Genomic DNA, 9,731 nt, shown 5'->3' with positions numbered 1-9,731 from the left:
TCCTCCCCCTGGACCGAGGCGTTTGGGCAGGTACCCGGCGCTCCCTGCTCTTCCCCTCTCCCGCGCCCCCCGGGACCCTTCCTCTCTCGCCGCCCCACTGTCCCAGGACTGCAGGCTCTTCCGTGAGCTTCTCCTGGGCCTTCAGCCCTAATGCGCAGCCCGGTGTTTCCCTACTCTTAGCCTTTCCAGATGTCAGATGAGTTCCCGCGCCGTTAGTTACGTGGCGTTTGCCGGGCCGAGTGGCACACGACGCGGGGTCTGGCACTCCCTCGCCAATTCTCAGTGCGGCCGCCGTGAGCACTGCGAAGAATGTTCTTAAGGAGTCACGATGCTATTAAGAAACAAAAAAAGTGCTCAGGAATAGGATTCGAAGATAACGGGAAAATTTTCGAACCTTGTATGACAATTGTTTGCTTGTAAATACCAAAAACTTCTTAATTGACATTGTCCTTGTCCTGGAATGCCTTTCTGTTTTGGATGTCCTGGATTTGTGTTGCACTTTGGCTTGACTTAAAAAAAAAAAAATGTTTAGCTTTTGAAATTAAGGCGGTAGGGAGGTGGGAAAAACTAGAGCCCAGGAGGAGATGGTTGATTTGGCTTGATAATGTTTACACCTTATAGAAAGAAAGGCTGAGCCACTTAGTTACCAGAAGTATGGCTAAGAGACCCAGCCCCTTAAAAAAAAAAAAGACAGTACTATCCACGTACTAGACTCTATTATAAGGAGCTTACATACATTTGTGTATATATATATATATAATCTTTCGATATAAGCTTGCTAAATTACAATTCATTTTGCCTATCCTAATAGAGGCCCTGATAAATTTCATCACTAAGTAGAAAAACATTGCATAAGGAAAATAAATGTAGGTTGCACCCATTGCCTCTGTAAAATAGCAGGATTACATATGTATATATATATATATATATATATATATATATATATATATGTCTGCATATATCTGTATACTTTTAAAACCATAAAAAGCTAAGGAGAACAACAAATTGATCCACCAGCACAGCCTGCGGTGGGGTGGATAAACCTACTTTGTTTTTTTGTTTGTTTGTTTTGGGTACCAGGGATCAAACTCCAGGTCTTTGTGCTGGCGAGGCAGGTGACAGAACCACTGAGCTAAATCCCTGGCCGTGGGCAAATCTACTTTGTGTTCACTGAAATACCATGTTGTGTCATGCACTCGTAAAGCTGTTGTTAGGATGCTTCTTTCTTCTGAAATACCTTTCCTCCATTCTCTCCGTGTATATAGTCCTACGCCAACTTCCAAAACCTGTTCAAGAAGCCTCTCTCCAACAGCACCCCTTAACACAATTCATCACTTCTTCCTTCACGCTACAGCCTATGCATGCTTCTGATAATGTGTTAGTGACCAGGGTGACTCCTACACAGTTTGTGTGCAACCATCGTGCCTCCTAGTTCATACTTCAGGTGCCAGTGTTGGAGCCCCCACAATGCCTTAATAACAGAACAGCCAGAAGTCCCGCTGTCACCTCCCTTTAGCCTTTACTCTTTAGCCTTTGGCATTTAGCCCTTTAGCCACCTCTCCATTATACATACAGGGTTTGTCTTGCTTAAGATGGACCTGAAAGGAACAAGCTCCATCTAAAGACTGAGGCAGAAGGGCAGCTGTGGCAAAATTGGCCATGTTTCCTTGAATTCTGAGAGGTGTTTGGCTTATTTTCCAGGATTAGCGGCCTGAACTCCAGAACTATCTTACAGGATAGGCTCCTGGCCAAATTCTAGCAGTGAAAACTCATGGACTACAGAGGCAGGATGCTGAGGCACTGTCTACTGAGTAGGAATTATCTCAGTGGCAAGGCAGCAAAGCTGTTTAGCAGGAGATATAAAGAAAACAAAGGGGAAGATTTATCCCCCATGGATAACTGACAGTGGGGTCAGAACTCTGTCAAAGTCTGGGCCACAGCTTATTTTTCCTGCCTGCTTCAATTTCACCCTGGCCCTTTGGCTCTGCAAACTAAGCTTCAGGCATCAGATTTCAAAATGATTAGCTCTGTTTCCACCCAGAGCTGCTTTCTGGGTGTATGCTCAGTAGGGCTAGATTAGGACTAGATCCAGCTTTTATCACCTGAAGAATTTAGACCCATTATCTTTCTCTTCTTCCCTGGTGACTAATTCCCTTAAGGAAAAAAAAATCCAATTAAGTTCATACATAGTTTTTTTCTATGTCTTTCTTGAAGAACAACTGAAGTTACTTGATCTTTGCATAAGCGTGTGGAAAGCTCAATAATTGCAAGGCTACTGGCTTTTTGATGCCAGCTAATACAGAACAATATACTCATTAGCAGATTTCTTGTGGCTGTAAACTCTAGTATGCATGCATTGTATGTTTCTATTTATGTGTTAGTGTTGGAGAGCTGACCCAGGACCTTATGCATACAAAGCACATGCTCTATCACTGAGATGTGCCCCAAACCTATATTTTTTCCAAACCTATTTTAATATTTTTTATTCCTACTCTGTGTTAGCTGGCTTTCTGTTACTGTAACAAATCCCCTTTGAGTCAATCAATTTAGAAAAAGGTTTATTTTCTAAGTCAACGGTCACAGTTTTGGAGGTTTTAGTCTACAACCAGTTGACTCTGTTATTCTTGGAACTGTGGCAGCAAGAATCTAATGGTGGGCAGTATGTGGTATAGCAAAGCTGTCCACCTCCTGGCTGGAAAGTGAAAAAGAGAAAAGGGAAAGGTCTGGGATTCTGTCATTGCCTTTGATAGCATGTTCTCAGAGACCAGAAGACTTCCTGTTAAGCTCCAACTCTTAATGTTTCTATCACCTCCCAATAGGGCTAATCTGGGGACCAAGGCTTTAACACATGAGCTTTGGGAAACACTATAAACTATAGCATAGCTCCTTACTTGGCCTTAAAGCTTCTAGATTGTAAGATTATGCCTTTTATCTTTATATTCCCAGCACCTAGCAGATTATATGTGCTTTTTTTGTTTTTTTCAGATCTTGTGCTTTCGAGGCAGGCGCGGTGCCACTGAGCTAAATCCCTGGCCTACCTAGCAGATTATCTAACATATTTCTGTGCCTCAGCCCCTGGCTGAAGGGTCCACTGAGTGAGAAATGACTGTGGAAGATTAAGCAAAAGTAAAGAAAGAAAGATGCAAAAACAAACAAAGAAAGAAAGAGAAACAAAGGTGGGCCTAGGTGAGGCTCTAACCCCTAATGGGAGGAAAAGACCCCAAGCAAATGCAGTGGATTTATTTATAGTGGTAGAGATAAGGGAGGTGCAGTGGAAGGTAAAGGGGGCTGGACTGTACCCGGAGCCAGTAGCTAAGGTCTGCAGGACATCAAGCTTGATGGTTTTCTAACGAATGGACTTGGAGGAAAATAGTCCTCTTCTGTCCAGGCCTTGCTCCACCACACCCCTCTTGTCGCCTGTTCTCCCATGGGGCCCTGCCTCATCTGTGGGAGGAAGAGAACAAGATGTGAGTTCCTTGTTCAAATTGCAGGGGGCTGCCTCATCTGCTGGAGGAGGTGAGTTAGGCCTGGCCATAGTGATTTATAGCAGTTCTGGTAATTATTACAATAGTATTAAACCTTTATCACGTGTTTATTCTGACCCAGGCAGACTAGTATATTACAGTACGTGAATTATCTCACAAGAAAAGTTGTATTACCTCCAATTTTAAAAATGAGAAATTTGAGACTTAGGTCAAGAAATTTTCCCCAAATCACATAGCTAGTTAATAGTAAGTGACAGAATTGTGCTTAGTTTCTTTTTGTTGAATTTAATGGTGCCCTACTTACTGAAAAATCTAATTTATGAAATTCAAACACAAAGAACCAGCCAATTAATTTATGATGAACATTTTTCTTACCTGTCAGAGAATGTCCTTTCACTCCAGATTTCGATGAGAAATATATCCAGTCCTCTCTAAATGCTTCAACCCTCCCACCTCTGATGACACAGAATAAACTTGGACAGGATAACTGGACATGTTGGAATTATCTCTGCTGCATTCTTCCTCTTGAGTGATGCAGCACACAGAAAGATACAATCTGCTCTCCCTGGGGGCCATCCCAAGCCCAGCGCTGCTTGAGGTTGCATAAGAATAGCTCTTGAATCTGGATGTCTGTATTAGCCAGGCCTGCGTGGCTGCCAGACCTAAAACCATTCCTTCTGCCCTCACTGCTTATCTTACTCTGTGTTCTTATCCTCAACTTTTCAGAAATAGGGAAAGAGCAACCCATTTCCTGAGTTTTCTAAGAGACCATCCCCAGAATTATCAAAGGGCAAGATAGAGTTTCATTTTCTTTTATTTTTGGCTCTAAACAGTCTGCAAAGGCTGGTTAGAGAAGACATCGAGCAGACAAAAATGATAAAAAGATGAGAAAGCAGAAAGCAGAAACCAAAACCTCACACTGAGTCAGCTGAAGATCACCCAAAATTAAAGCAAGGATCTTGACAAATTAAAGCACAAGTTAAAGACAGATAGCAATTTGCAGCCTGTTTGACTGACTTAACTCTTTGAAGCACATCTAGTTTGTGAAATGAAGCACATGGCTTCCCATAGGCCCCTTGAAATGGTGGGATCTGGAGAAGCTCAGCTGGTCCCAGGGAAATCCCAAACAGGTAGCATAAATTTGAAATGTTTCCTTCATTAAGGCAGTTCAGAACTCATTCATAGAATTTCTTAGGTAGCTGTATCAGTAGTCAGGTGCTTCTGGAAAAATAGAACCAAGAGGAAACACACAACAAAATCTGAACTTCTTGGGACAAGCGAGCAGGCTGGAAATTCAAGCAAGATTTTTATATTATAGTGTAGGAAGAATTCCTTCCTTTCCAGACAACTTCATATTTTGCTCTCAAGACATTCAACTGATTTGATGGAACCCACTCACACTTCGGAGGATAACATGTTTTATTTAATGACTGTAGATGTTAACTGCATCTAAAAAATATATTCACAGCAACATTTTGGCAAATGTTTGAACAAAACATTGAGCCCCATAGGTTAGCCCAATTGATCCATAAAATTTACTATTACAGTAATTTAAACATTATTTTAAAAAACTTCAACAAAGCAATATTTATGTATGAGCTGGGCTTGACTTGCAGGCTCCCAACATGCAGTATTTTCTCCAAATGATAGAGCAAGTACCTTGGCCCGCTAAAGGTTACAGTGTAAATGTACCCTAATCCTATACCCACTGTATAACTGGAATAACATCCATCGTAACAAGAACTCTGCTGTGAAGGTACAAGGTCCTGCCCTTTGGGAAACTATGTGTAAATAGACCAGGGTGGGGAGAGTTCTTTTAAACCACTGCATCAATGGGATCCTGTTCATAAACAAAACACTTCTCTCTCTGACCCTTTTCTCCCTCCCTCCCTCTCTCTCTCTCTCTCTCTCTCTCTCTCTCTCTCTCTCTTCTTTTCTCTTTCTTTGAGGGTGGTTTACCAGGGATCAAACTCAGGTCCTTGCACTTGGCAAGGCAGGCAGCAAAACCAATGAGCTAAATTCCTGACCCCTCTCTGACACTTATTAACTCATTAAATTATTTGCACTGTAAAACCCAACCTTCTGTTGCTGGAGAGAGATTAGAGAGTCTCTGAATGGAGAGCTGAGAGACAGAGATAATAAATTGGAGCCCACAAAGAATCTACGGTTTTTTCAGTCTGTGTTTATCAGTCAGCCCATTTCCTGTCCCTCTCCTGACTGAGGAAGGTGACCCTTTTAGTCTTTCACACAATTCTTTTTAACTTGTATTTTTCTTTCAACAGACCTTGAAACAGCCCAGAAAATGGAGGCATGCTGTAAAATTGATTGGTCATCGATTTGCAAGTAGATTTTATATATTATGACTATTTTTTAAATTTTTTGTATGTATTATAATTGTTTTTCCTAATTTTTAAAATGCTCTGTTTTTCCTCATAATGCTGTACATGCTTTTAGCTTTGCTGAGTACTGTATATTCAGACAGTGTAGGCACTAAACATGTGACTAAAATGGGCCCTTGAAAAGAACTGATGCATATTGGTAATATCTCATAGGAAACCTAATTTTACTAAAAGTTGGGATGATAGACCTAAAATTGTTTTGGGAAAATACGCATCTTTGTGATTTTTAAAATTCCAACATAAATTAGTTTTATGCAGCAATCATCATACAAAAATAATAACAGTTATGATTCAGTGGAACTTTTTAGGAAATAAACCTAGTTTATCTGTTTTAAATTCTCTTCCCCGATGTCTCATTTTCAAAAGTATGTCGTTATGATTTTGTTTCTACTGCAAAGGCCACTGAGAGTCATTATTTCTGAAGAAATAAAAAATAGAAAGTGGGGGGCCCATATCATCAGCCATTTAGCTAGTCTTTGGGGGAAAATAGCTCTCTGGCTTGCTATACCTGAATTTGCCCCTTTTGAATGGATTTTGTCCTTGTCAAACTCATGCTTTTGATAGTAAAAACTGTAGTTTAAATGAGGATGCTATTCACTGAAGGCATTGCTCCAAATTGTTCTTTTGTGATATCAGTCTTCGACCAAAGTCAAACAGATTTTCCCTTATGCCAAATTCTGCAGTACAGCCCATAGAAGTCTTAGTCATTTTCTTTGTTGCTGGGACAAAATACACCCACAACTTAAAGGCAGAGAGGTTTATTTTGGCTTATGGTATTAGAGGATTCAGTTCATGGTTAGGAAGTAAGGGGATGGTAGAAGGGTCTGGTGGGGGAAAGTGGCTCAAGTCATGGTAGCTACAAAGCTGAGAGAGAAGGGAGGAGTTGGGGAGAGAGTTGTACCCTTCCCGGTTAACAACCTACCCCTATTGCCTCTTTCCAGCCAGACCCCGCAGCACAGTGAACTATGGAGTCATCAGTTTGTTAATCCACTGAGTATAGTGCTTTTATGATCTATCCAAGGCCAGACTTGTTTAAAAAACAAACAAAAAACAAAATAAAAAAAAAGCCTCTCATAGAATATGATAATCTGTAAATGTGATTTCTATTTTTTGTTTTTGATTTTTGCAGTTTTGGTGCTCAGACACAGGCAGGGCCTTGTGCATACTTGGCAACTGCTGTACCACTGAGCTATATCCCCGTCTGGGTAATTTGTGTGTGTGTGTGTGTGTGTGTGTGTGTGTGTGTGTGTGTGTATGTGTGTGTGTGTTTACAAATATGCTCATGTTCATCTTCCTACTGAAATGTGTGCTTTTTGAAAACAAGAATCTTGTCCCATATAACTCTGTATTTCCCTCCAGGTCTACCTCTGTGTGTTGCATATTGTAGATGTTAAGTAAATATGATTTAATAGACAAATAATTCTATTTTCAGAGCAGTAACATGTAGAGTTGGAAATGAGCATCCCTTTTATTTAAGACATTGAACTAATCAAAGTTGATACAAGAACAACCTTGAGATGCTTGCCTGTTCCAGGAAGAAGGTTATCATTAGTGTTTCCTGTAACTACTCCACAACTGTGCCCTTATGTAAACTTCCTGAATGTGGTAAGAAAAACTGTCTGGGCCTGCTTTTATGGAGTGTCTGGATGCGTCTTTTTTCCTGTGTCTCCTAGGAGGACCTAGCTCTTTTCAAGATCCAAGATGAAGATAGCATTATTATTTGCCAAGAGTTTCCAAAGGTAATTTTGTAATATTATCTGAGATCAAACTATGAAGGACGGGTAACTAGGAAAACCTAATCAGAATACACCATATGCAAGTGTGAGATGCTGAGGGCAGACAAGCAAGCATTATAATTTTGCCTGTAATTTTTTTAAGAAATATTGTTCCTCGAGTAGACAAATCAGGGAGCTATTGCTCCACCAAGTAGGAGCAGTAAATGGCCTTGAGGGTCTTTCTTGTTTCCTTTACTATGAAGGAGTTTGAATTTTATGGTCAAGAAGGCACACCTTGTGAAGTCATGAAAATGTAAGGTAGGCTTAGGTACTGCACAGTGGGTGAACTCAGGTAATGTGGCACATTCCTGTGATGCCAGTACTCTGGAAGACTGAGGCAGGAGGATTAGCAAGTTTTAGCCCAGCTAGGACAATTTAGAATCTTAGAGAGACCCTCTCTCAAAATAAAAATAAAATAAAAAGGACTAGGGATGTATTAGCTCAATGTGTAGGCTCTGAGTTCAATCTCTAGTATGCAAAAATAGGCATGCCCTTCATGAATCTCAACCAATCAGTTTTAAGGTCTCTCCATACCCTCAAATACCTTTAATCTTGATGATAAATCTTTATTGCATGAATAAGCAAAATTGATTACAAGGCATGACATGATCAGATGTTATTCATTCTGACACAGCCTCATAGTATCAGGTTCAATTACCACATGCCAATAAAGGCATTCCAGGAAATGCTGATACAATGAATAGTGTTAAAATCACATGTATCTCTTAAATACAAGAAGAAGAAAACATAAGCACTTGACAATCTTAAGAAGTTATTTTGAGAGTCATGCTGAAGGTAACTCCTGAGCACAGGTCTCACGGCCTCTGCCCCACCCTCATGAGATGAGAGACATCCGAGACTGTGCCACTGTCCCTATGGCTACCAGGGAAGCTGGGGACTGCAGCTGACAATATGTGTGTGGGGGGTGGGGGGTTTGTTACAAAGAATGTCACAAAGACTGTCTCCGTTCTGCCAGGACCAGGAGCTCCCAGGCTTCCCAGACCTTCTGAAGGGCAAGTTTCCAGGATTCCTCTCTGAGGTGGCTTGCAGGTTTGTTATGAGGCCTTCCTGGCCACATGCTGGTCCACTTCCAGCAGGCCACAGGAAGCTCGGTGAGTGCAGCTGCAGCCTAGTGTTCTCTGGGTGGGCCTTGCAAATGCCTTGGATGACTTCCAGGAGCCAAAAGGTAAGGTTTCACATGGGTCCTGAGGGAAGATTGATGTTCTTGGGTATGGGAAATCCTGCACCAGAGGGACAAGCCTCCCTCCTGTCTTGTGCTGAGAGAGGTTCATAGCCTGTCTACATGCAGATTCACCGGATCTAGGACCAGGACCTGGTCCTAGATTAGCTGCTGCTAATCCCAACCCAGGCCCAGGTGCTACCTGCTTGCTTGCTCACTGACTGAGGCTCTGCTGGCTTGTCCCCACTCCTGTCCCCTACTTGTGGATCTCAGGCTGCCAGCACAACCTCTGCCCCTGCCACTTCTCCATGTGGGCATGGCTGCTGTAGGAAGAGTGAATCCACAGATCACCAACTGCTTAAAAATAAATAAAAATTCTTCTAAGGAGGGAAGCCTACTGAAATACATTACATCACAATCATGGATAAAGAAAACGGTCTTGTTCAACTTGCTTGGGTCATGTTCAACATGCAGCAAAATTAGAGGATATAAAAATCACCAAAGATATTACTAAGATTATAAATCACAGGCTCAAATAGATTTAGGTAAATTTATTGTACAGTAAATTTTAGAAAAATCAGGGATGTTGCATTTTTCTTTCCTTTCTTCTCAATCTGAAAGCTTAGAAGCTTGGCTTCATGGAAAGAACCTAACAAAAATGTCATTTGCAAATAATGACAATTTGACTTCTTCATTTCCTATCTTTATTCCTTTTATTTCTTTCTCTTGACTAATTGCTGTGACTAATGTTTCCAGAACTATATCGAACAGGAGTGGTGATAGTGGACATCCTTGTCTTGTTCTGAAAAAAAATTTTTTTTGGTACCAGAGATTGAACTCAGGACCTTGCACATGTGAGGCAGGCAGCGGCACCACTGAGCTACATCTCTGG

The 9,731-nt window shown here is 41.3% G+C and overlaps 1 long non-coding RNA gene across 1 annotated transcript; it reads left to right on the top strand.

The window, feature by feature from the left end:
* The first annotated feature begins 12 nt into the window (after window positions 1-12).
* Window positions 13-7,084, top strand: LOC117284244. Its single transcript, XR_004515331.1, has 4 exons — window positions 13-30; window positions 2,986-3,186; window positions 5,768-5,828; window positions 6,826-7,084. It is a non-coding gene; the product is annotated as an uncharacterized LOC117284244 (long non-coding RNA).
* Window positions 7,085-9,731: the final 2,647 nt, after the last annotated feature.

This window comes from Fukomys damarensis, unplaced genomic scaffold, assembly GCF_012274545.1.
Source record: "Fukomys damarensis isolate Sample0158 unplaced genomic scaffold, DMR_v1.0_HiC HiC_scaffold_35, whole genome shotgun sequence".
NCBI classification, from domain to species: Eukaryota; Metazoa; Chordata; class Mammalia; order Rodentia; family Bathyergidae; genus Fukomys; species Fukomys damarensis.
The sequence above is the reverse complement of the archived record's forward strand: the minus strand, read 5'-3'. Positions and strand labels throughout refer to the sequence as shown.